Raw genomic sequence first — 25740 nt, 5'->3', positions numbered from 1 at the left:
GTAGTTATGCAACAGATGGAGGAACACTTTTTGCTTGAAAAAAAGATACTCCAACTGTTGCATAACTACAACTCCAAGCATGCACGGACAGTCAAAAGGCATGCTGGGCATTGTAGTTATGCAATCGCTAGAGGCACTTCTTTTCTATCAAAAAGTGTGCCTCCAGCTGTTGCATAACTATAACTCCCAGCATGCGCGGACAGCCAAAGGGCATGCTGGGGGTTATAGTTATATACCTCCAGCTGTTGCATAACTACAGCTCCCAGCATGCCCTTTGGCTGTCTGCACATGCTGGGAGTAGTAGTTAAACAGCTAGAGCACATGGTGGGTTTACAGTAAGTTTCCCGCACAGAGTTTGAGTTGTGGAAAATCCCCCGTGAATCAAACTTGTTGTAAACTCGACCACATGTACATACTGTTAAAAAAACACCTACACTATACTACACTACACTACACTAACACAAAATAAAGTGTAAAACACTACATATACAGATACACTTACACAATTACTCCACGCTCCCCCCACCCCCAAATAAAAATGCCTTGTATAAACAGTGTGCCTCCAACTGTTGCAAAACAACAACTCCCAGCATACACGGAGAGCCATTGACTTTCCAGGCATGCTGGGAGTTGTAGTTTTGCAACAGCTGGAGGCAAACTGTTTGGGAAACTCTGCCGTAAGGTATGCAAATCCCTCATTTAGGCCTCAAATGTGCATGGTGCCCTGTGGTATTTCAAGGCAATAGTTAAGTGCCACATATGGGGAATTTTTGTCCTCGGGAGAAATTGTGTTATAGATTTTGGGGGCTTTTTCTCCTTTTACCCCTTATGAAAAAGAAAAGTTGGAGGCTACACCAGCATGAAAAATTACACTACCATGCTGGTGTAGCCTCAAAAAAGAATAAAAAAAAAAAAACCTTAAAAAAATTCTAACACAATTCATTTAGGGTATGGAAATACCCCTTATGTGGAGGAAAAGTGCTCTGCGGGCGCACTACAGGGCTCAGAAGAGGAGGAGCAAAATTTGGTATTTGAAGAGAGAATTTAGCTGGAATTGAAGGCCATGTGCGTTTACAAAGCCCCTATGGAGCCAGAACAGTGGACTTTTCCACTAAAACCATTTGGAATCGGAATCGTTATCATTGTTGAATATATTGTGTTTATTCTTTATTTTTAACAAAAGAAGAAATTTTTTTCTTACCAGTGTTTCTATAGTTTGTTTATCATCCAGGTCTTTTTCTTTCTGTAATAAAAGAACAATAAACAGGAATGATCTATAGAGATAAAATGTCTGGAAATTCACCTCCTATCATTATGGTGGGAAGAGGTGACAAGGGGCCGAAGTGACCTTGTATGATGGCGCCTGGGGCTGAGCCGTCCATCAGATCATCACCTCCACTATGGGTGAACCGGATGGATCTCTGTTATATGGGATGTAGCTAAGAAGAACTTTTTCCAATTTTTTTATTCTTAAATAGAAAGTGAATTTCAACCCTTTTCTGTCATGTGGGAAATATGTTAACGCAAAATGAGGTATATTTACATCATGTCTCATCAACCATCTTTAGGCAGGTAGAACAAAAAGACCCCAATAGGCGCTGCAGATTCCCACGAAGTAAACCAAACCAGAGATGAAGTAGTAATAGTGCAAAACACTGGAAGGTTTATTGTAGTAAAAACAATAAAATACAGATTACGCGTTTCGGGGGAGCCCCCCCCTTCTTCAGATCAGAGTATGTACAACAAGATGCAGACAGGGTTTAAATTCATGGAGACCAAGCGCCAACCACTTAAGTGGGAGGAGCTAGTCCTACATGCATCACATGGTACATTGTGTGAAAATATACAAATAAACACAAAAAACAGAAATGAGCAATGGATAACTTAAATGTAATGACAGTGAAAGTGAAAAAAGATTGCTGTCTGTTCCGTCATGTTACTAACAGGAAAATATACAAAAACATCAAATAAGTACATAAAGAAAGAATGACAGCATCCGGACTGTAGAATATAAACATCCGGGCTGTACTTCATACACCGCTCCCGACAGTATCCGGAATGAGGAAAGTAAACATCCGGGCCGTACTGTGAACGGACTGCCGTCAGAAGCGGTATTTCATTGAGCACCGGACCAACTGGTGCAGTTGTCTGTAAGTAAACACTGCTGCCACGGACGCGTCGCTATGGAGCGCCCGTCACGTGATAACAGTGAACCAATGGACATGTGGTCACGGACGCGTTGCTAAGGAGCGGCCGTCACGTGACCACAAGGAGCCAATGAACATACGGAGATGTCGGCATGATCGTTCTAAGCTGTCAGAAGATGTTGATAAAGCTATAACATATATAAGAAGATCGGACTGTAGCGTAAATCAATGAGGCCACAGATAGGTATGCTAAAAGAAACCAAAAAACACATGTGGTGGGCAATATACATGTGTTCCGGAAGAATGTAAATACTGAACAATATACCTGACCTGCAAAGGTGATAAAATAAGAACATGTCAAGGTGCAAAAAGTGTGCACTCATGTAAATAAATAAATGAATGAATAATGGTAAGATAGAAAAACATTATTATAAAAAATATTATAAAAAATATTAAATATTAAATGATAGGTTATATATAACACATAGTAAATAATAAATAAAGATAGGGTTGAGTAGTGGAACATGGAATGTGATAAAACCATGGCTGCACAGTAAACTTAGCTAATAATAATAGTAATGATCAGGCCATGGGATACAGTAAAACCATGGCTGCATAATGTAGTATTATATCAATAGGGTTAAAGTTTCAAATGCGATAAAAAAAATAAAATAAAATAGAATAAAAATTGATAGAAATATTAATAAAATATTAATAAAAGTATTCATATTAATATAGTTATAATTATTAAAAGGATTACACTTCAGAGGAAAACATTACGAAGATACAGGACAGAATGAGATGAATGTGTGAATCCAAAAATTTTCTCTCCTTTTCAAAAGATTATATCTCTGATTCACACTCTTAGTGATATGTTCAATGGGGGTGGCACAAACGGAATTGAAATCACTATTGTGTTTCTCAGTCAGGTGTCGAGAAACACTGTGTAAGAGAAATCCGTGAACTGTATTGTTCCGGTGTTTGTTAAGACGTTCTCTAAAGCATCTAATAGTCCTCCCTACATACTGCAAGCCACATGGGCATTGCAGGAGATAGATAACATATTGCGATCGACAATTGAGCAGGGATTTAATAGGGAAAGTTTCCCCTGTGGCAGTAGAGGTGAAAGTTTTGCATTTGTGCTTGATAACTGCACAACACTTACAACGTGTTATACCACAGCGGAAGCTCCCTGTAGTATCAAGGAAACTAGATATACGTGTAGTGTGTGGTTTCAATTTGCTTGGAGCTATTAGATTGCGTAAAGTACGAGCCCTCCTGAATGTGATTGGAGGTTTAAGTGGAAGGAGACTACTAAGATGGGGATCTGCGCGTAAGATGGACCAATGTTTAGTTAGGATCTTCCGAATCTCTTGATGTTCTCTGCTGTAGGTAGTTATAAATAGTGTTGAGCGGCATAGGCCATATTCGAATTCGCGAATATTCGCGAATATATGGACGAATATTCGTCATATATTCGCGAATATTCGCATATTCGTTATATGCTCGTTTATTTTCGCATATGCGAAAGTTCGCGTATGCGAAAATTAACATAAGTGAATATTGGCATATACAAAATTAACACGCGCGTAAATTCGCATATGCGAAAATTAGCATATGCTAATTTTCGCATATGCGAATTTACGCACGCCAGTCTCACACAGTAGTATTACAGCCTTCTTTACACCACATAAGCTGGAAGCAGAGAGGGGTGATCACTGTGATGTGTACGGTGAAGAAAAGAAAAAAAAAAAAAAACGAATATTCGTAATTACGAATATATAGCGCTATATTCGCGAAATTCGCGAATTCGCGAATATGCGATATTCGCGAATAATATTCGAATTGCGAATATTCGCGAGCAACACTAGTTATAAAATTAGCGGAACGGTTGGTATTGCTAGAAGCTGCTGGGTCTATTTTAGGAAGCAAACATTCTGCTTGGTCAAGAGAAAGGGCTCTATTATAGGAGGATTGCACCAGGGAACGGGGATAGCCTTTAGCTTTAAATCTAGTTTTCAAGATGTTACTCTGGGAGATAAAGTCTCTTTCCCTTGTGCAATTTCTCCTTATTCTCTTGAACTGCCCATAGGGTACATTGACCAACCATTTTTTTAAATGGCCGCTGTCAAAGTTCAAGTAGCTATTGCTATCAACCAGCTTGAAATAGGTTTTTGTGTAGATGGAAACATCATCATGAGAAACTAGAACATCTAGAAACTCAGCATGATTATCATAGACTGACTGTGTAAATTGTAGTGACCAGTCGTTAGAGTTAAGATGTGAGAGGAACTCATCTAACTTCGATCTGTCTCCTTTCCAAACTATAAATATATCATCGATATATCTTCGATAGTACATACAGTTTGGAAAGAGAAGGTGGGTGTACACAAATTTCTCTTCAAACAAACCCACGAAGAGATTTGCGAAGCTAGGGGCTACTTTAGACCCCATAGCGGTGCCAGTGTGTTGCATATATAATTGATCTAAAAATTCGAAATAATTATGTGTCAAAATGAAATTCAACCCCTGAAGAATGAAATCTACCTGAGCTACAGGCATACTAGAATCATTGGAAATAAAATGTGCAACGGCTTTAACGCCTGCTTGATGTTCAATCACAGTGTATAAAGATGAAATATCCATTGTTACCAACAGATAGTCGGAAGCCCATGGAACTTCTAAAATAGATTTAATGAATTCTGCCGTGTCTTTTAAATATGATTTAAGATTGGTCACATGTGGCTGTAAAAGTAGATCAATATAATGTGCAAGATTAGAAGACAAAGAGTTAATACCGGAAATAATAGGTCTGCCGGGAGGATTTGTGATATTTTTATGTATTTTGGGCAAATAATAAAATAATGGTAGAGCCGGTTCATCGATAAGTATGAAATCTCTCTCAGGTTTGGAGAGGATGCCCTGCGAGACCCCGAGGTCAACTAACTGGGTAAGTTCTTCACAAAATAGTTTAGTGGGGTTGTAAGATATGGGGCGGTAATATGTGCTATCTGACAGAAGTCTATGAGCTTCTAAGACATAGTCATCCCTGTTCAATATAACGATACCGCCCCCCTTATCTGCTGGGCGGATGGTTATAGATTTATTGTCAGAAAGGGATTTGATGGCTCTATTTTCAACATATGATAAATTCGAAGGATATTTTATCTGGGTATTTTTGATCAGTTTGTCAAAATCTGTTTGAACTAAAGTGGAGAATGTGTCGACAAAGTGACCTTTTGCATGCACCGGAAAAAAAGAAGATTGGGGCCGGAGTCCCGTATGAATAGGTGGGGGTACCATGTCAGAGTGCTGACAGGCATCGGAATTGACAGCAGGAGGACCATCCGATTCCTTGAGGGAAAAAAACCTCTTAATGGTAATTTTACGTATGAATTTGTTTAAGTCCATGAACAAATCAAAACTGTTAGATTTTGACGTCGGACAAAATGAGAGCCCTTTTTCGAGGACCCTTTGTTGTACCTCATCCAGGACATAGGTGGAGAGGTTAAATATTTTAACTGTGTTTATGTCTTTCTTGTTAGTTCTTTTAGCTTCTTTTCTCTCCCTGATTGCATGTCCTCCTCTGCATCCCCTCTTTCGCGATTTTTCCTTTTTGTCCCTAGTGGGGGTGCAATGTGGACGTGCTCCAGGGGAGAAAAATCCGTCTGATTTATCATCAGTGGTGGAGTCTTGGAGATGGCTGGTAGACCTAAAAAAACAGTTGTGTTATTGGTAAGTGAGGTGTCTAAGAGAACTGAAGTATGTGTTATACTGTCATCTAAATTGTGAGTGGTACCAATGGGAGTGTAAAATTGATGTGTGGAAATGCGTCTCAGAGGGGTATTGACAGCAGTGGTTAGAGAATCATCCAGAGTGATCTCTGAATCAGTTCGGTATCGACCTGTCGGTAGGGTGGACTGTTGATTATTAATCTGACCCATAAGGTCCAGTAGATCCTGTGTGGAAATATCTTGAGACAAGGAGGAAGGGGAAAGGGAGTGAGAATGGATAGGGTGGGAGGGGAGATGTGAATTAGTATTGATGCCCTGGTTATTGGAATGTCTATTGAAAGACGATGTGACAGAGGAACCCAGATTGGAAGTCGGTAAATTGGAAGAAATCGTGGATAGTGAAGTGGATGCTCTAGAACCATTGATATGGACAGTACTAGAAGGGGATGGTAAGATCGCTTGAATTGAAGTGTGGGGGGAACCAGGGGGCTGAGTGGAAAGTTGTGTGTTATTGAATGACTTAACTGCCGAGAGAATATAATGTGGTTTTACTGCCGGAGGGATACTCGATGGTTTAGTGTTATGAACAGTATTATGAGTAGATGTGTTATTGAAGGGGCCACCAGGTGGATGCGTTGCGTTATATGATTTGGAGGCAATGAAAGTTCTAGAAGATTGAAAATGACTATTCGTGTATGGGTTGGAATTCTGAGGTTTAGAATCTCTATGGGAAGTGCGTCTGTGTGAGGCATGTCTCTGAGGTGGAGCCCTTTTATGATGTTTTGAAGGGTATATGTTTGTGGGTCTTAGATTGCTGGGTATGGGGGTGTTAGATACCTGAATGTCAGAATTCTGTGATGTAGATGACTTAAGCCAGTATTTAATATTACCAGTGTGATAATCTGATCGATCCCTAGAAAGTTTGTGTAATTTCTTAGAGATAACATCTCTCTCAAACTTATGTACCTTAGTAGAGAGAGTAGATTGCCAATTGTTGTAATCTGGCATGTGTCTGAACTCCGTTAGTTTGCTGATACACATATCAATTCTATCGGAAATGTCATTAACCAAAGTATTGCGTTTTTTGGAGAGTAAATCTAACAAGGTATTAGAACAAATTTTGAGGGCCTTCTCCCAATCATTATAAAAATCAATGTCGTTAGTAAAGGTAGCTAGAGGATGTAACCTTAAACCCCTGGGAATAAGGTCTTCTGACTTATATATGTCAATAAAGGCACCATCTAGTTGATTTTGTATCTCATCAAATAATAATTTTTCTAGTTCAAAAAATAGTGACTTCATTTTATCAAAGTCTATAGCGTGTCAGTACCTTCCACAGTGGGAATAGTATTGTCCTTATTACAGTCCAAATTATCCGTTGTGACCAGTGTCCTAAACAGGTGGGCTCTTTTGTGAAGTCTTGACGTCTTAAAATCCATAGTTGTAATGGAAATGTTAGTATTGATATGAAGAAGAAGTTAGGGGTATCACCGTCGCCTGTAGTCTCCAATGGCACACCGCTGCGGGTGGCCAGAAAGTAAATAGCCTGTAAAAGAGAAAAAGGAGAGACCGGAGTGAGGCGCCTCGTGTGATACCGTATGGGTAAGCAACATGAAAAACTTGGGGGTCGGTTAAGACACACCCCTAGGTAGTGGCTGCTCACCTGAGAGCAAGTGAAAACTTGCGTGTCAACCCACAATGGGGTTACCAGAAGTGGCAAAGATGGTAGGACTGCTGCCAAGCCGGAGGTCACAGGGGAGGAAAGACAACCAATCCTGATGAAACTTTAGGCAGGTAGAACAAAAAGACCCCAATAGGCGCTGCAGATTCCCATGAAGTAAACCAAACCAGAGATGAAGTGGTAATAGTGCAAAACACTGGAAGGTTTATTGTAGTAAAAACAATAAAATACAGATTACGCGTTTCGGGGGAGCCACCCCCTTCTTCAGATCAGAGTATGTACAACAAGATGCAGACAGGGTTTAAATACATGGAGACTAAGTGCCAACCACTTAAGTGGGAGGAGCTAGTCCTACATGCATCACATGGTACATTGTGTGAAAATATACAAATAAACACAAAAAACAGAAATGAGCAATGGATAACTTAAATGTAATGACAGTGAAAAAAGATTGCTGTCCGTTCCGTCATGTTACTAACAGGAAAATATACAAAAACATCAAATAAGTACATAAAGAAAGAATGACAGCATCCGGACTGTAGAATATAAACATCCGGGCTGTACTTCATACACCGCTCCCGACAGTATCCGGAATGAGGAAAGTAAACATCCGGGCCGTACTGTGAACGGACTGCCGTCAGGAGCGGTATTTCATTGAGCACCGGACCAACTGGTGCAGTTGTCTGTAAGTAAACACTGCTGCCACGGACGCGTCGCTATGGAGCGCCCGTCACGTGATAACAGTGAACCAATGGACATGTGGTCACGGACGCGTCGCTAAGGAGCGGCCGTCACGTGACCACAAGGAGCCAATGAACATACGGAGATGTCGGCATGATCGTTCTAAGCTGTCAGAAGATGTTGATAAAGCTATAAGATATATAAGAAGATCGGACTGTAGCGTAAATCATTACTATTATTATTAGCTAAGTTTACTGTGCAGCCATGGTTTTATCACATTCCATGTTCCACTACTCAACCCTATCTTTATTTATTATTTACTATGTGTTATATATAACCTATCATTTAATATTTAATATTTTTTATAATATTTTTTATAATAATGTTTTTCTATCTTACCATTATTCATTCATTTATTTATTTACATGAGTGCACACTTTTTGCACCTTGACATGTTCTTATTTTATCACCTTTGCAGGTCAGGTATATTGTTCAGTATTTACATTCTTCCGGAACACATGTATATTGCCCACCACATGTGTTTTTTGGTTTCTTTTAGCATACCTATCTGTGGCCTCATTGATTTACGCTACAGTCCGATCTTCTTATATATGTTATAGCTTTATCAACATCTTCTGACAGCTTAGAACGATCATGCCGACATCTCCGTATGTTCATTGGCTCCTTGTGGTCACGTGACGTCCGCTCCTTAGCAACGCGTCCGTGACCACATGTCCATTGGTTCACTGTTATCACGTGACGGGCGCTCCATAGCGACGCGTCCGTGGCAGCAGTGTTTACTTACAGACAACTGCACCAGTTGGTCCGGTGCTCAATGAAATACCGCTCCTGACGGCAGTCCGTTCACAGTACGGCCCGGATGTTTACTTTCCTCATTCCGGATACTGTCGGGAGCGGTGTATGAAGTACAGCCCGGATGTTTATATTCTACAGTCCGGATGCTGTCATTCTTTCTTTATGTACTTATTTGATGTTTTTGTATATTTTCCTGTTAGTAACATGACGGAACGGACAGCAATCTTTTTTCACTTTCACTGTCATTACATTTAAGTTATCCATTGCTCATTTCTGTTTTTTGTGTTTATTTGTATATTTTCACACAATGTACCATGTGATGCATGTAGGACTAGCTCCTCCCACTTAAGTGGTTGGCGCTTAGTCTCCATGTATTTAAACCCTGTCTGCATCTTGTTGTACATACTCTGATCTGAAGAAGGGGGTGGCTCCCCCGAAACGCGTAATCTGTATTTTATTGTTTTTACTACAATAAACCTTCCAGTGTTTTGCACTATTACCACTTCATCTCTGGTTTGGTTTACTTCGTGGGAATCTGCAGCGCCTATTGGGGTCTTTTTGTTCTACCTGCCTAAAGTTTCATCAGGATTGGTTGTCTTTCCTCCCCTGTGACCTCCGGCTTGGCAGCAGTCCTACCATCTTTGCCACTTCTGGTAACCCCATTGTGGGTTGACACGCAAGTTTTCACTTGCTCTCAGGTGAGCAGCCACTACCTAGGGGTGTGTCTTAACCGACCCCCAAGTTTTTCATGTTGCTTACCCATACGGTATACGCCTCCCTCCGGTCTCTCCTTTTTCTCTTTTACAGGCCATCAACCATCTTAGAAGTGAGCCTGGGAGTTGCCCTTGCCTCATAATCATAAATGGCTGCAATAATCAGCCAGGACTGACCTCAAATGGCAGTGACTATCTTGCCAATGCCCAGTGGTAACCCATTAGATCCCGCATTTAAATATCTACTGGAAAAATTATCTGGTGCAAGTGTGGTCGAGGGGGCTAATCGGGACCGCCACAGTATATTTGGGGGTCTGTAATAACTGCGATGACTAGAGATGAGCGAACCTTTCAAAAATTCGGTTTGGCCGATACGCCAAATTTTTCTGAAAAGTTTGTTTTGGGTCGAATAAATTTGTGGCAAAACTGTATTAAAAAAGGCTATTTCTGGCCTACAGAGAGCCCCAGTAGAGGTGTAGAACACTTTGCCTTGCTGTAACACACATAGGGAGTGTGCTGGGGTAGTGAAATGCTGTTATTCACTTTGGCATGCAGATTGCAGGCATTGCCATTAGAATCACCGCTGTAGAGCATCTATCTGGCAGCAGGGAGACCATGAAGTGTCAAAATTGAAGAGGATAATGAGATCTTTTATGTCATATTTACCGTAATGTAATTTGATGTGAAAATTTAATTTTTACATTACCCATTCTGGCGAGCATCGGCCAGGCGGCCCTCTGCCAGGCGAGATACCACCTGTTCCAACCCCTGCCCCTCAGTGCCCCCCTGATTATGAAAGTACGAATGTTTCATTTAATCAATTATGGCTCATTGCTATTGCTCCAACATGTTTCATTGGATTCTTGTGATAATTCCACAGGTCATTTGACGTCGAGGGCCAAAGGGCATCAGTTTTGAAAAAATGACAACCCCTAAGATTAAAAGATGAATGTTGAAATCTCTATTGAAGATGTATGTCAGCTAGTGCTATCATCAAAACATTTTTTGGCCCAGGCCCAGCAGCAACAGTAAGCCAAGTAGTTCCTGAAACACACAGAGTGGAGCAGGAAGCAGCATGAGTACAGAAGAGGGGTTCACAACCCCTAACATTAAAAGATGAAAGTTTAAAGCTCTTTTGAAGATGCATGCTAGCTAGTGGTACCATCCAAAAATGTAAGGCCCAAGCCCAGAAGCATCAGTAAGCCAACTAGTTCCTGAAAGACAAAGGAACCTTCAAGCGTAGGCATCAGCAGTACACCCGAGGGTTTCTTAAACCCTTACATTGAAAGATCAATGTTGAAATCTCAATTAAGCATTTATGTTAGCTAGTGCTACCATAACATATATTGAGCTAATATCCCAGTCCTAGCAGCATCAGAAAACTATATATTGCCTGAATGACACAGCCTGGAGGTAGGGAAAGCATAAGGCGCCCATATAGTGTCTGAATGGTACAGCCTGAAGGTGGCTGAAGCATGAGTAGACCATATAGTGGCTGAATGACACAGCGTGGAGGTGTTGGCAGAATGAGGAGACCACATAGTGGATGAATGGCACAGCCAGGAGTTGGCAGCAGCATGAGTAGACACTAGGCCTTCACAATCCCTAAGAAAAAGATGAATTTAGAAATTTAAACCAAAGATTTTGGATATCTGGTGCTACCTACCATAAGTCAAATTTTTATTCCCAGACCCAGGCCCAGCAGTAGTATCAGTAAACCATATATTGCCTGAATGACACAGCCTGGAGTTGGCTGAAGCATGAGGAGACCCCAGGGCTTCACAATCCCAAAGAAAAAACACAAGAATTTTTGAAATTTTAAATGAAAATTTTAGATAACTGGTGCTACCTAACATAACAACATTTTTATTCCCAGACCCAGGCCCAGCAGCGGTATCAGGAAACCATATATTGCCTGAATGACACAGCCCGGAGTTGGCTGAAGCATGAGGAAACCATTGAAATGTATGATTTTTTTTAATTTAAATTTAAGATTTTGAAATTTAAATTAATGATTTTGAAATTTAAATTAATGATTTTGAAATTGAACTTTTAACTCCCAAGTTTTAGTGTCCCGGACCTGTAGTTCATGTGGGTTCAAAGGGCCAAATCTCACAAGCCCCCACAGGGCCCATGTGGCCGTGAGATGTAGGTGCAACGTCTCCATTGCCCTGACCAGCCATTGTTTCCAACACTTTTTGCCAAGGAAAACCATGTGAAGAACAGCGTGACATTGCCGTGCCCTGCACAAATGGTATGCTGAAGGGCCACTGAGACTTGTCCGGGCAGTGGAGGCTTAGGACACGGTGGAGGAGGCGGAGTCGCACACTGTCACAGAACCAACTGGCTAATAGAGGGGAGCAGGAAGCAGCATGAGTACAGAAGAGGGATTCACAACCCCTTAAATGAAAAGGTTAATGTTGAAATCTCGATTAAAGATGCATGTTAGCTAGTGCTACCATCCAAAAATTTAAGGACCAAGCCCAGAAGCATCAGTAAGCCAAGTAGTTCCTGAAACACACAGTCAGGAGCAGGCATCAGCAGTATCCAAGAGGGTTTCATAACCCCTTACATTGAAAGATCAATGTTGAAATTTCTAATAAGCATGTATTTAGCTCATGCTGAACATCCAAAAATGTAAAGCCCAAGCCCAGAAGCATCAATAAGCCAAGTAATGAGCAACTTAAAGCCTACTGGAACTGAGGAACTTCAAAATGGTAAATCTAACACCTGGGATAGTCAGTCAATTCCAACAGCTGGTGGTCAGTTTCCACAGTTTCCTGTTTCTGCTAGTCCTTGGCAATATTCCTTTTATTGCTGGTCAGGTATCAACATGGCAATAATGCTGCGAGAGTAACTCACAGAGTAACCCACATGTTTCCTACAACACACAGTCAATAAATGGAGACCATATAGTGGCTGAATGGCACAGCCTGGAGGTGGCTGAAGCATGAGGAGACCATATAGTGTCTGCATGGCACAGCCTGGAGTTGGTAGCAGATGAGGAGAAAATGGGGCCTCGCAATCTCTCAGAATAAAAGATGAATTTAGAAATTTCCATAGAAGATTTATGGTACCTAGTGCTACCATAAACATATATAGGTAATGTCCTAGGCCCAGCAGTATCACTAAACCATATAGTTGCTGAAACACACATTCTGGAGTTGGCATCAGCATGAGTTTACAACACGGCTTCACAACCCCTAACATTAAAATGTGAATGTTGAAATCTGTATACAAGATGTATGTTAGCTAGTGCTAACCTCAAAATTTTTTAGGCACAGGCCCAGCAGCATCACTAAATCATACAGATGCTGAAACACACAGCCTGGAGGTAGGGAAAGCATAAGGAGCCGATATAGTGTCTGAATGGTACAGCCTGGAGTTGGCCGAAGCATGAGGAGACCATATGGTGGCTGAATGGCACAGCCTGGAGTTGGCAGAAGCATAAGGAGACAACATAGTGGCTGAATGAAACAGCCTGGAGGTGGCAGCAGCAGTATCAGGAGTCCCAAAAGTGACCCTGTGACAGAGTGGTGCGGTGGGTGGCAATACTAGTACCCGGTGATGAAGGTGGCTGGAATGTTTGTAACTGGGGAGGAGCGCCTTAAATCTGTTTGGCACTATCCATATTTGTGCAGTGTTGGTGTAGCACCATGGTCAATCTACTCTGATGCATCTGGCATTGGTGGGTGGAAATCCTGGCTGATCCATGCCTGATTCATTCTCATAAAGGTCAGTCTCTACACATTTTTGTGGGCAGAGGAATTTTCCTTGGGGTGACTATGGCCCCCACCGCACTAAACACCCGTTCTGATGGCATACTACTGGCCGGGCAGGACAGCTTTTTCAGGGCAAACTCTGCAAGTTGTGGCCACAAATCAAGTTTGGCTGTCCAGAAGTCCAGCAGATTTTCAAGGTGTGTTGGCATGGGCATGTCAAGGTATGCCACCACCTGCTGGTTCAAGTTCTGCTCCATGTCTACCTGCTGCTGATGATTTGCTTCACTATGCGGGTGATGAAAGCTACTCATCAGCGACTGTAGACTCAGGCTGCTGCTGATTGAGCTGGTACTGCTCCTGCCACCCCTCCCCTCCCCAGCAGCCATGGCAGTGGAAGGTGAGCGCAGAGGGCCCCCCGAGACAGACCTGCAAGTGGATGGACGATGGCGCCGATAGGCATCAGCCAACTGACTACATAGGATCTCTCTGTAGTAAGTCAGTTTGTCCTCCCTCTCAGTGGGTATAAAAAAGGCCCCCATTCTGGGACGGTAGCGAGGGTCCAATAAGGTTGAGAGCCAGAAGTCATCCCGCTGTCGAATGGTGACAATTCGGCGGTCACTACGCAAGCAAGTTAGCATGCATCACACCATTTGTGCAAGTCACTCAGAGGGACTCCCTGCCTCCATCTCCACTGCATACTGCCACTGGGTCCTCTGTCTCGCCTTCCTCATAACCCTCCAGCTCCCCTGGCTGCTCCTGCTCCTCCTCTCCTGTCCGATGACCAGAAACACCGGCCATCTCATCCAACCTAAACTGTGCTCCACTCTGCCCCTCATCCTCCTCCTCCTCCAGTTCAGCCCCCACAGGGCCTGAGAAAACGGCAGGTGTCACATATGAGCTGCCACTGGTTCACATTGAAGTTACACATGAGATTACACCTATCCGCTTGGATCATCAAGAAATTGGTGATGTCTTTTCTCTGTTTGTACACTCAGTCCAACATATGGTGGGTGGAATTCAAAGGTGTTGCAATGTCACAAATCAGCTGACTCAGAGGGACTCCCTGCCTCCATCTCCACTGCATATTGCCACGGTGTGTCTGGGTCCTCTGTCTTGCCTTCCTCATAACCCTCTAGCTCCTCTAGTTCATCATGCTCCTCCCCTCCTGTCAGATGACTAGAAACACCGCCCATCTCATCAAACCTAAACTGTGCTCCACTGTGCTCCTCATCCTCCTCCTCCTCCTCCAGTTCAGCCCCAACGTGGATCATATGGCCTTGAGATGTAGGCGCAACGTCTCCATTGCCCTGATCAGCCATCGTTTCCAACACTTGTTGTAGGATATGAAGCAGTGGAATTATGTCGTTCATCCCGTAATCCTGGCGACTTACGTATAATGTTGCTTCCTCAAAGGGCCTGCGCAAACGGCAGGTGTCACATATGCCACTGGTTCACATTGAAGTTACACACGAGATTACCCCTATCCGCTTGGATCATCAAGAAATCGGTGATGGCTTTTCTCATTTTGTACAGTCAGTCCAACATATGAAGGGTGGAATTCAAAGGTGTGGCAACATCACAAATCAGCTGCAGCTCAAGGAGGGTGTGCTTTGCGGTGTACGAGTGGCTAAAGTGCATGCAAAGTTTCCTTCCCACTCTTAGGATGTCTTGCAAATGGGAACACTTCAGGAACTGCTTGATAACCAGATTTAACACGTGTGCCATAGGTCACCCTTCCTTGTCGCAGCGCGGCCACAATGTTCTTCCCGTTGTCAGTCACCATGGTTCCCATTTCCAGTTTTCGTGCAGTAAGCCATGCTCCAATTTCTTTATGAATTACTTTTAGCAGTACATCCCCTGTGTGACTCTTTTTGCTAAGGAAAACCATGTGAAGAACAGCCTGACACTGTCATGCCCTACACACATGGTATGCTGAAGGGCCACTGAGACTTGTCCGGGCAGTGGAGGCTGAGGACACGGTGGAGGATGAGGAGGCCGAGTCGCACATTGTCATAGGACCAATGGGCTGACAGCGGGGAGGAGGAAGCGGCGTGACCTTTCCAAGTTGGGGTTGTGGCTGTGCAGGAACCACATTTACCCAGTGGGCCGTAAAAGACATGTATTGTCCCTGACCGTAGTTACAGCTCCAGACGTCGGCGCTGCCGTGCACTTTGGTACACACCGACAGGCTCAAGGAATGGCTCACCTTCTCTTCCACAAAATTGTGAAGGGCTGGTACTGCCTTATTCGCAAAGAAATGATGACTTTGTACTCTCCACCTCGGCTCGGCACAAGCCATCAGTTCTCTCAAAGGTGCAGAGTCCACCACTTGAAAAGGGAGTACACGTGAAGTCTCTCGACAGCTCCAATCTCCTGCACCTGTGCTTGGACAGGCCAGCAGCGCACCTGGCCCAATAGGAACAGCAAATGAAAAATGGAAATGTCCAGCGCTTTAGGATGCAAAATTCTTCGGCTTTATTAAGTCATAAAAACATACAGCATAGGGACAAGAAGCCGACGCGTTTCGGATCTGTGCGATCCTTAGTCATGGCAGGTTGAAAAGGGAGGGACTGCAGCACCAGCAACTTGAGCACATTCAGCTTCTGCACCGTTGGATGAGTGGGCGCATACTGTTGTCTCTTGGACATGGCTTCGCCGATGGATTGTTGGCGGAATGGCTGACTGAAAGCGGGAGAAGCAGGAGCGACAGAAGGAGGGTTTGACACACAGCTCCCTTCGGCTGAGGTGTTGGAGCCTTAACTGGCTGAAGGAGGGAGCGGATGGCCACTGGGTGATGCAGCAGGCTGGACCAATACATCGGAGCCCCGTTTCTCCAAGGCCGCTTTATTGTGGCGAAGCATGTGTTGACACAGGGCCGTGGTGCCAACATTGGGACCCTGGCCACGCTTCACCTTTTGCCGACATATCTTGCATGTGGCTATGTTAACCTCCTCCAGATGCTTGATGAAAAACTGCTACACTGCCAAGTAGCTGATTTTCCCACCTACAGTCCGTAATAATTGACTGCTACTGGTGCCTCCTCCAGGAACCCCGGTTCCACTACCTCCCAGAAAGGTAGGCTGCCGCGAAGCAGGTGGTCTCCCCTGGGCACGTTTGGCTCCAGATTTCCACTTCTGCCACAACGCTGACTGCCAACCATGCTACCGCCTTGCTGGCTCAGCTGCTGCCTCACAGGCAACCTACAAACCTCTTCTCCTGATGATAATGAAGCCTCTTCTTCACCCGGCTCCCAATTGCGATATTGCGATCGGCGGCCGACACAGTTCGCAGTGTAACAGGCCGGCCGGAGCAGTGGCTGATCCCGAAGTGGGGGGGCAATGGGGCAACGGGGCAATTGCCCCCCTCCTCCCATACTATAGCATGGTGGAGCGGGAGCTGTCAGCTGTTCCGCTCCACCACTCCCTCACCTTTCTCACACCTGTCACCTTTCTCACACGCTGCGGCTGCTCTGTTCTTGCAGTGTGAGAGGTGCAGGGACGTCATCCACGGCAGGCCGGCACGATGACATCACATCATCACTCCAGCGCCCGGAGATCACGTCCCCGCGGCTCTCACTCACACTGCAAGAACGGAGCAGCCGCAGGGTGTGAGAAAGGTGATGGGTGTGAGAAAGGGGGGGGGGGGGGTTGAGCGCAAATTAAAAGCGAGGGGCACATGACAGGGGGGCATTAAATGTGAGGGGCACAGCACATGGGGTATTATATATGAGGGGCACATGACAGTCCCACCCCCTGTCATGTGCCCATATAATGCCCCCCTGTCATGTGCCCCTCATATATAATACCCCATGTCCTGTGCCCTTGATATATAATGCCCCATGTCCTGTGCCCCTCACTTATAATTTGCCCCCCTGAGGGGGGCAGGACAGGGGGCATTTTATGTGGGGGCACATGGCAGGGTGGCATTATATGTGGGAGCACATGTCAGGGGGCATTATATGTGGGGGCACATGCCAGGGGGGTATTATATGTGGGGGCCCATGACAGGGAGGCATTATATGACAGGGGCACATGTCAGGGGGCATTATATGTGGGGCACATGTCAGGGGCCCCCCTGTATTGTGCCCATATAATGCACATATAATGCCCCCCTGACATGCCCCTCACTTATAATTCCCCGTCATGTGCCCCTCATATATAATGCCCCATGTCATGTACCCCTCACATATAATGCCCCCTGTCCTTCCCCCTCAGGTGGCATTATATGTGAGGGGCACAGGACATGGGGCATTATATGTGAGGGGCACAGCACAGGGAGCATTATAAGTCAGGGAATTATATGTGAATTATATGGGCACATGACAGGGGGGCTGTCCTGTGCCCCCACATATAATGCCCCATGTCCTGTGCCTCTCACATATAATGCCCCCTGAGGAGGCATTATATGTGAGGAGCACAGGACAGGGTGCATTACATGTGAGGGGCACAGGACAAAGGGCATTATTATTATTATGTGGGGCAGGTTGTAATTATATGTGGGGGCACAGGATGGGCATTATTACTATATACAGTGACCCCTCGACTTATGATGGCCCCGACATATGATCATTTCAATATATGATGGCCTCTCAGAGCCCATCGTATGTTGAAGGCAGCCTCGACATATGATGCTGCTGTGTGTCGGGGCCATCGTACAAACAGCTATCTGACAGCGCTGACAACTTCAGTAAATGACAGATGGTTGTATAATGTCCCCGTGTGCCCCGTTCTGCCTCCTGTTACTCACATGCTGTCTTGCTAAGTCATACAGGCTTCCACTGTGAGCTCCGTGTAAGCCCCGCCCCCCAGTGCAGCCATAGCCAATAGCCTGCAGCATCTTGCTGCAGGCATCCAATGAGCTGCTGGCTGCCCTCCCCTTCCTTTCCTATAGAGCTGTAGTCGGCAGGATGGTAATGGAGGACATTCTGTCCCCCCTGAAGGTATTTAAAGAACTGTACAGTACTGTATGCGATGTCACACATCACATACAATACATAGACACACTATACACCCCATACATCAATGTTTCCCTATCAGTGTGCCTCCAGCTGTTGAAAAACTATAACTCCCAGCATGCCCAGACAGTCAATGGCTGTACATGCATGCTGGGAGTTGTAGTTGTGCAACAGCTGGAGGCACCCTGGTTTGTTAAACACTCCCCATACACTCCACATACAATGGTCATCCCAGAACCAATTAGCAGTTTCCCATAGAGATCTGTATTCAACATACAATGGTTCCGAGGCCCCAGAACCAATTACCATTTTTACATAGACATATGTACTCGACATATGATGGTTTCAACATATGATGGTTCTCCTGGAACCAATTAATATCATATGTTGAGGGACCACTGTATAGGGGCACAGAGTGTTTTGCATTTCAGAGTTTTAGGCCAGCATTTATCATTGTAGTGTAAGTGAAGCATTTTTCTACACCTTTTTAGTGTGCTGGTGATGTGTAGGAGAACCAAATTTATTAAATGGTCACAGATTATTTGATACATTTTGTGCAGGTCACATTTTCTGAAATTTCTCTCTTCACATACACCAAAAAGCTATGCTAAGTCTGGGCTGCTGTAGTTTTAGAGACTTTTCAGTGGCTTTGCACCATTATTGCGCCTTTTCACAAAAAGGTATGTATGTGGGGTAATGGGGGGGGGGGGGGGGCAACGCAAGGGTAGCTCGCACAGGGCACCTGAACACCTAAGGCCGGCCCTGTCTGCACGTCACTGATGTCCTCCTCAGGTTCCCCAACAGTGTCTGCCTCAAAAACCCTGAACCCTAGCAACACCGCCTGTACGTATGGGGTGTGCAGTGGTGAGGGGGAAAAAATTTGCTACAGTATACTTGGAAAACGCATTTTCGTAAAACACCAGCCAGTGATCACTTTTGTTTGGACTTTCACAGTATGTAGGCCCTTGACAGATTAACAGGTACAAAATGGTACACTACTTAGATGTACGTATGCTGTATGCACGTATGAGGGCAAAAAAATGCGCTACAAAATATGCCAAAAAACTGTTGCTTGGACTTTCACAGTATGTAGGCCTTTCACATATTAACAGGTACTAAATTGTACACTACTTAGATGTACGTATGCGGTATGGACTGATGAGGGCAGAAAAATGCACTACAATATGCCAACAAACGCTGTACTTTTGTAAAACACCAGCAGGTGAGTACTATTGTTTGGACTTTCACAGTATATAGGCCCTTGACAGATTAACAGGTACAAAATGGTACACTACTTAGATGTACGTATGCGTTATGCACTGATGAGGGCAGAAAAATGCGCAACGATATGCAGAAAAATTCTGTATTTTTGTGAAACACCAGCAGGTGATTACTTTTGCCAGGACTTTCCCTGTATCTAGACTTGTTACAGATACATAATAGTAGACTGCTTTGATGTAGGTATGTGGTATGCACGTTTGAGGGCAGACAAATGCACTATAGTCCACTGAAAAAAACTTATTTTTGCACAGCAACAGGACCCAACATTGCAGCACCACAAGAAATAAGAAAAATGTGTATTAAACTAAAAATTAAACTCTGTCACAGAGTATTAACCCCTTCCCGCTATTGGACATATGCATACGTCCAGGCGAATTACACGTTCGCGCAAATGGACGTATGCATACGTCCAAGCGATCTCCTGCTCTGCCGCGGGCAGCGCAGGAGATCGCGGGTGGGACTCAGCTGTCAATCACAGCCGGAGTCCCACCGCAGCTGCCGGGGCCGCGATCGCGCCGGTCCCGGCAGCATTAACCCCATAGATGCCGTGATCAGTCTGATCACGGCATCTATGGTGTTTTCCAGGGGGAGCGCTCTCCCCCTGCCCATCAACGGCGGCTCCGCGATAAAATAAGGGGGATCGGGGGTGTCCAAGACACCCTCGATCCCCCTTGAAGAGATAGGAGTGAGGTGGCAGGGTTGCCACCCCTCCTATCCCTGCTATTGATCGGCGGAGCGGCCGACCAATAGCAGACTGGGGGCGGGGGGGTTAAAGTTCGGTTCCCCCCGCTATGCCCACCCATCGGTGTCCGGGCACAGCGGGGGGAACCGTGTAGTAGCGGCAGTGGCGGTCACTTACCCGGCGGCAGAGCTCCAGATGGCGGCGGCGGCTTTGATCATCTCGGCGGTGGAGGTAAGTATGACGCCGCGTGTCCAGGAGTCTGTTGCCTAGCAACATCTGCAGGGCGACAGTTTAGAGAGTGGTCTCTAAACTGTCGCCCTCCAGATGTTGCAAAACTACAACTCCCACCATGCCTTGACGGCTGTTTGCTGTGTTGGCATGCTGGGAGTTGTAGTTTTGCAAGATTTAGAGGGGTTCAGGCTAGAGATCACTGACAGTGGTCTCTAAACTGTAGCCCTCCAGATATTACAAAACTACAACTCCCAGCATGCTCAGACAGCAGTTTGCTGTCTTAGCATGCTGAGATTTGTAGTTTTGCAACATCTGGAGGGCCACAGTTTAGAGACCACTGTCAGTGATCTCCAGCCTGAACCCCTCTAAATCTTGCAAAACTACAACTCCCAGCATTCAGGAACAGCAAATGGCTGTCTCGGCATGCTGGGAGTTGTACTTGCGTACCTCCAGCTGTTGCATAACTACATCTCCCAGCATTCCCTTTGGCAATCAGTACATGCTGAGAGTTGTAGTTCTGCAACAGCTGGAGGCACACTGGTTGGGAAATACCGAGTTAGGTAATAGGTTCTATTACCTAACTCAGTATTTTCCAACCAGTGTGCCTCCAGCTGTTGCAAAACTACAACTCCCAGCATGCACGTTCTTTCAGTGCATGCTGGGAGTTGTAGTTTTGCCCCCCCCCCCCTCCCATGTGAATGTACAGGTTACATTCACACTGGCGGCGGATTACAGTGAATTCCCTGCTTCAGGTTTGAGCTGCAGCAGCCGCAGCTCAAACTCCTAGCGGGAGACTCAGTGTAATCCGCCATCAGTGTGAATGTAACCTTAAAACACTACATTACACTAACATAAAATAAAGAGTAAAACACTACATATACACACATACACTGCCCCCCCCTACCACCCCTTCCCCCCCAATAAAAATGAAAAACGTATCCTACAGCAGTGTTTCCAAAACGGAGCCTCCAGCTGTTGCAAAACAAAAACTCCCAGCTTTTCCGGACAGCCATTGACTGTTCAAGCATGCTGGGAGTTTAGCAACAGCTGGAGGCACCCTGTTTGAGAATCACTGGTGTAAAATACCCCTATGTCCACCCCCATGCAAATCCCTAATTTAGGCCTCAAATGCGCATGGCGCTCTCTCACTTTGGAGCCCTGTCGTATTTCAAGGCAACAGTTTAGGGCCACATATGGGGTATCGCCGTACTCGGGAGAAATTGCCTAACAAATTTTGGGGGGCTTTTTCTCCTTTTACCCCTTATGAAAAGGTAAAGTTGGGGTCTACACCAGCATGTTAGTGTAAAAAAAAAACATTTTTGTACACTAACATACTGGTGTTGCCCCATACTTTAAAATTTCACAAGCGGTAAAAGAAAAAAAGCCTCCAAAATTTGTAACGCAATTTCTCCTGAGGACGGAGATACCCCATATGTGGGCGCAAAGTGTTCTGGGGGCGCACAACAAGGCCCAGAAGGGAGAGTGCACCATGTAAATTTGAGGTCTAAATTGGTGATTTGCACAGGGGTGGCTGATTTTACAGCGGTTCTGACATAAGTGCAAAACAATAAATACCCACATGTGACCCCATTTTGGAAACTACACCCCTCACGGAATGTAATAAGGGGTACAGTGAGCATTTACGCCCCACAGGTGTCTGACAGATCTTTGAAACAGGGGTCTGTGAAAATGAAAAATAAAATTTTTAATTTGCACAGCCCACTGTTCCAAAGATCCGTCAAATGCCAGTGGGGTGTAAATTCTCCCTGCACCCCTTATTACCTTCCGTGAGGGGTGTAGTTTTAAAAATGGGGTCACATGTGGGGGGGGGGGTCCACTGTTCTGGCACCACGGGGGGGGCTTTGGAAATGCACATGGCCAAATTCTCTCTCCAAAAGCTCAATGATGCTCCATCTCTTCTGAGCATTGTAGTTCGCCCCCAGTGCACTTCATGTCCACTTATTGGGTATTTCCATACTCAGAAGAGATGGGGTTACAAATTTTGGGGGGTATTTTCTGCTATTATCCCTTGTAAAAATGTAAAATTTGGGGGAAAACAAGCATTTTAGTGTAAAAAAAATATATATTTTTTTACATATGCAAAAGTCGTGAAACACCTGTGGGGTATTAAGGTTCACTTTACCACTTGTTACGTTCCCCGAGGGGTCTAGTTTCCAAAATGGTATACCATGTGGTTTTTTTTTTCTGTCCTGGCACCATAGGTGCTTCCTAAATGCGGCATGCCCCCAGAGCAAAATTTGCTTCCAAAAAGCCAAATGTGACTCCTTCTCTTCTGAGACCTGTAGTGCGCCAGCAGAGCACTTTTCATCCCCATATTGGGTGTCTTCTGAATCGGGAGAAATTGGGCTTCAAATGTTGTGGGGTATTTTCTGCTATTACCTTTTTTAAAAATGTAAAATTTTTGCTAAACCAAGCATTTTTGGTAAAAAAAAAATCTTTTTTTTTTACATATGCAAAAGTCGTGAAACACCTGTGGGGTATTAAGGTTCACTTTATCCCTTGTTACGTTCCTCAAAGAGTCTAGTTTCCAAAATGGTATGCCATGTCGTTTTTTTTTGCTGTCCTGGCACCATAGGGGCTTCCTAAATGCGACATGCCCCCCGAGCAAAATTTGCTCTCAAAAAGCCAAATATGACTCCTTCTCTTCTGAGCATTGTAGTTCGCCCGTAATGCACTTCAGGTCAACTTATGGGGTACCTCCATACTCAGAAGAGATGGGGTTACAAATTTTGGGGGGTATTTTCTGCTATTAACCCTTGCAAAAATGTGAAATTTGGGGGGAAACACACATTTTAGTGAAATTTTTTTTTTTTTTTTTTTACATATGCAAAAGTCATGAAACACCTGTGGGGTATTAAGGCTCACTTAATTCCTTTTTACGTTCCTCAAGGGGTCTAGTTTCCAAAATGGTATGCCATGTTTTTTTTATTTGCTGTTTTGGCACCATAGGGGCTTCCTAAATGCAACATGCCCCCAAAAAACCATTTCAGAAAAACGTTCTCTCCAAAATCCCCTTGTCGCTCCTTTGCTTCTGAGCCCTCTACTGCGCCCGCCGAACAATTTACATAGACATATGAGGTATGTGCTTACTCGAGAGAAATTGGGCTACAAATTCAAGTATAAATTTTATCCTTTTACCCCTTGTAAAAATTCAAAAATTGGGTCTACAAGAACATGCAAGTGTAAAAAATGAAGATTTTGAATTTTCTCCTTCACTTTGCTGCTTTTCCTGTGAAACACCTAAAGGGTTAAAACACTTACTGAATGTCATTTTGAATACTTTGGGGGGTGCAGTTTTTGTAATGGGGTCATTTATGGGGTATTTCTTATATGAAGACCCTTCAAATCCACTTCAAACCTGAACTGGTCCATGAAAAATAGCGAGTTTGAAAATTTTGTGAAAAATTGTAAAATTGCTGCTGAACTTTGAAGCCCTCTGGTGTCTTCCAAAAGTAAAAACATGTCAATTTTATGATGAAAATATAAAGTAGACATATTGTATATGTGAATCCCCAAAAAATAATATTTGGAATATCCATTTTCCTTACAAACAGAGAGCTTCAAAGTTAGAAAAATGCAAAATTTTCAATTTTTTCATCAAATTTTGGGATTTTTCACCAAGAAAGGATGCAAGTTACCACAAAAATTTACCACTATGTTAAAGTAGAATATGTCACGAAAAAACAATCTCGGAATCAGATTGATAAGTAAAAGCATTCCAGAGTTATTAATGTTTAAAGTGACAGTGGTCAGATGTGCAAAAAAGGGCTGCGTCCTAGAGGTGAAAATGGGCTGTGTCCTTAAGGGGTTAACAATGGTGTGAACTGGTTTTTATACTGTCTACAGACTAGTATAAGCAGCAGATGATTTCTTGTGGGAAAAATACACAGAATTGCGCAGAAAGATCTTTCCTTACCTGTGATAAGGTTCATGAAGTTCAGGCAGCTTGTTGATATGTATGAGGCAATGAACAGCTATCTGCCCCTCTGATGAAATGCTGAATGAAGTGACTGGGAGGTTTATGGCGTCAAAATCCTTCTCAGTGACAACAAGTAAAGCACTGCACTGCTCTCTGTCCACAACGCTGATGTGACTAGCAGTTGGCAGTGGAATGCTGCGGTATGATCAATTCAGCATCTCTATGTAACACACACAGACACGCAGTCTGTCCTATCTCTGCAGTGTATGGGGCATGAAATGAGCAGCCGCAAGATGGCTGCCGATTATATAGGGCTGTGACATCACAGGGGTCAATGAATGCTGATAGGCTGCATCCTGCATGTGATTAAGGGTCATTCCGCCTACCTCCCTTCCCACTTTGCCTTCCCAGCATCCCTTGCCCCATGTACTGACATGTGGTTCAGCCATTTTAAGCGTCCCGGAGCCTGGAACGCTGTTAAATGGAGTTTAATGAAGCGATTCGCGCAATAGAATTGCGGCGATATTTGCATTAGTTGCCAATCAAATAAATCATGAAATTCATAATGAACTCGGATTCGTCTGCTTTGATTTGCTCATCTCTAGCGATGATGGCCAGAGGGTCCCTTGTGGACACCTCCACAGCAATGTCCCACCTATGCAACTGCTTAGCTGATTGGCCGTCTGACGTGTTGACCCCAGCTACAAGGAAGAGGACTGTAACGAAGGACGGAGCAGGATACCGGAGGCATCGGGGGAGCAGCTGGAGGTAAGTCTGGTTATTGTGATATAATGCCGTTAGCCTGGGCACGTGTACCACCACATAAACCCTTAAGGGCCAAGACAAGGCTGTGTCAGTAAAGGCTTAAATGGTTTATTTTTTGCCTAATAGAAAATGCTCCACACTTGTCCATCTCCGACACAAGAGGTTCCCACAACCAGCTTTCTAATTGTTACTGGTCACCTGATTTAAAAGTTTTTATTTTATATTGATAGTTATGGTCTATGGATGGTAGTGGATACTGGTGGCACTGTTATAGATGTGACCATCCATAACTCTCTCTAGTCTTCCTTAACTCCTTAAGGACTCAAGGTTTACCTGTACGCCCTGGTCCCGTTAACGAGGTTTAAAGCGTTCTCATGAGCGGAGAACGCTTCA

At 44.4% G+C, this 25740-nt stretch overlaps 1 long non-coding RNA gene across 1 annotated transcript in view; it reads right to left on the bottom strand.

Annotated features, from left to right (window-relative positions):
* LOC130282521 (uncharacterized) overlaps positions 1-25740 on the bottom strand; it is a 91910-nt gene that overhangs the window by 9275 nt on the left and 56895 nt on the right. The window contains exon 2 of the long non-coding RNA XR_008846433.1: positions 1202-1243. This is a non-coding gene — a long non-coding RNA (uncharacterized LOC130282521). The remainder of the gene's footprint in view (positions 1-1201; positions 1244-25740) is intronic.

This window comes from Hyla sarda, chromosome 7 (genome assembly GCF_029499605.1).
Source record: "Hyla sarda isolate aHylSar1 chromosome 7, aHylSar1.hap1, whole genome shotgun sequence".
In the NCBI taxonomy this organism is placed as follows: Eukaryota; Metazoa; Chordata; class Amphibia; order Anura; family Hylidae; genus Hyla; species Hyla sarda.
The sequence above is the reverse complement of the archived record's forward strand: the minus strand, read 5'-3'. Positions and strand labels throughout refer to the sequence as shown.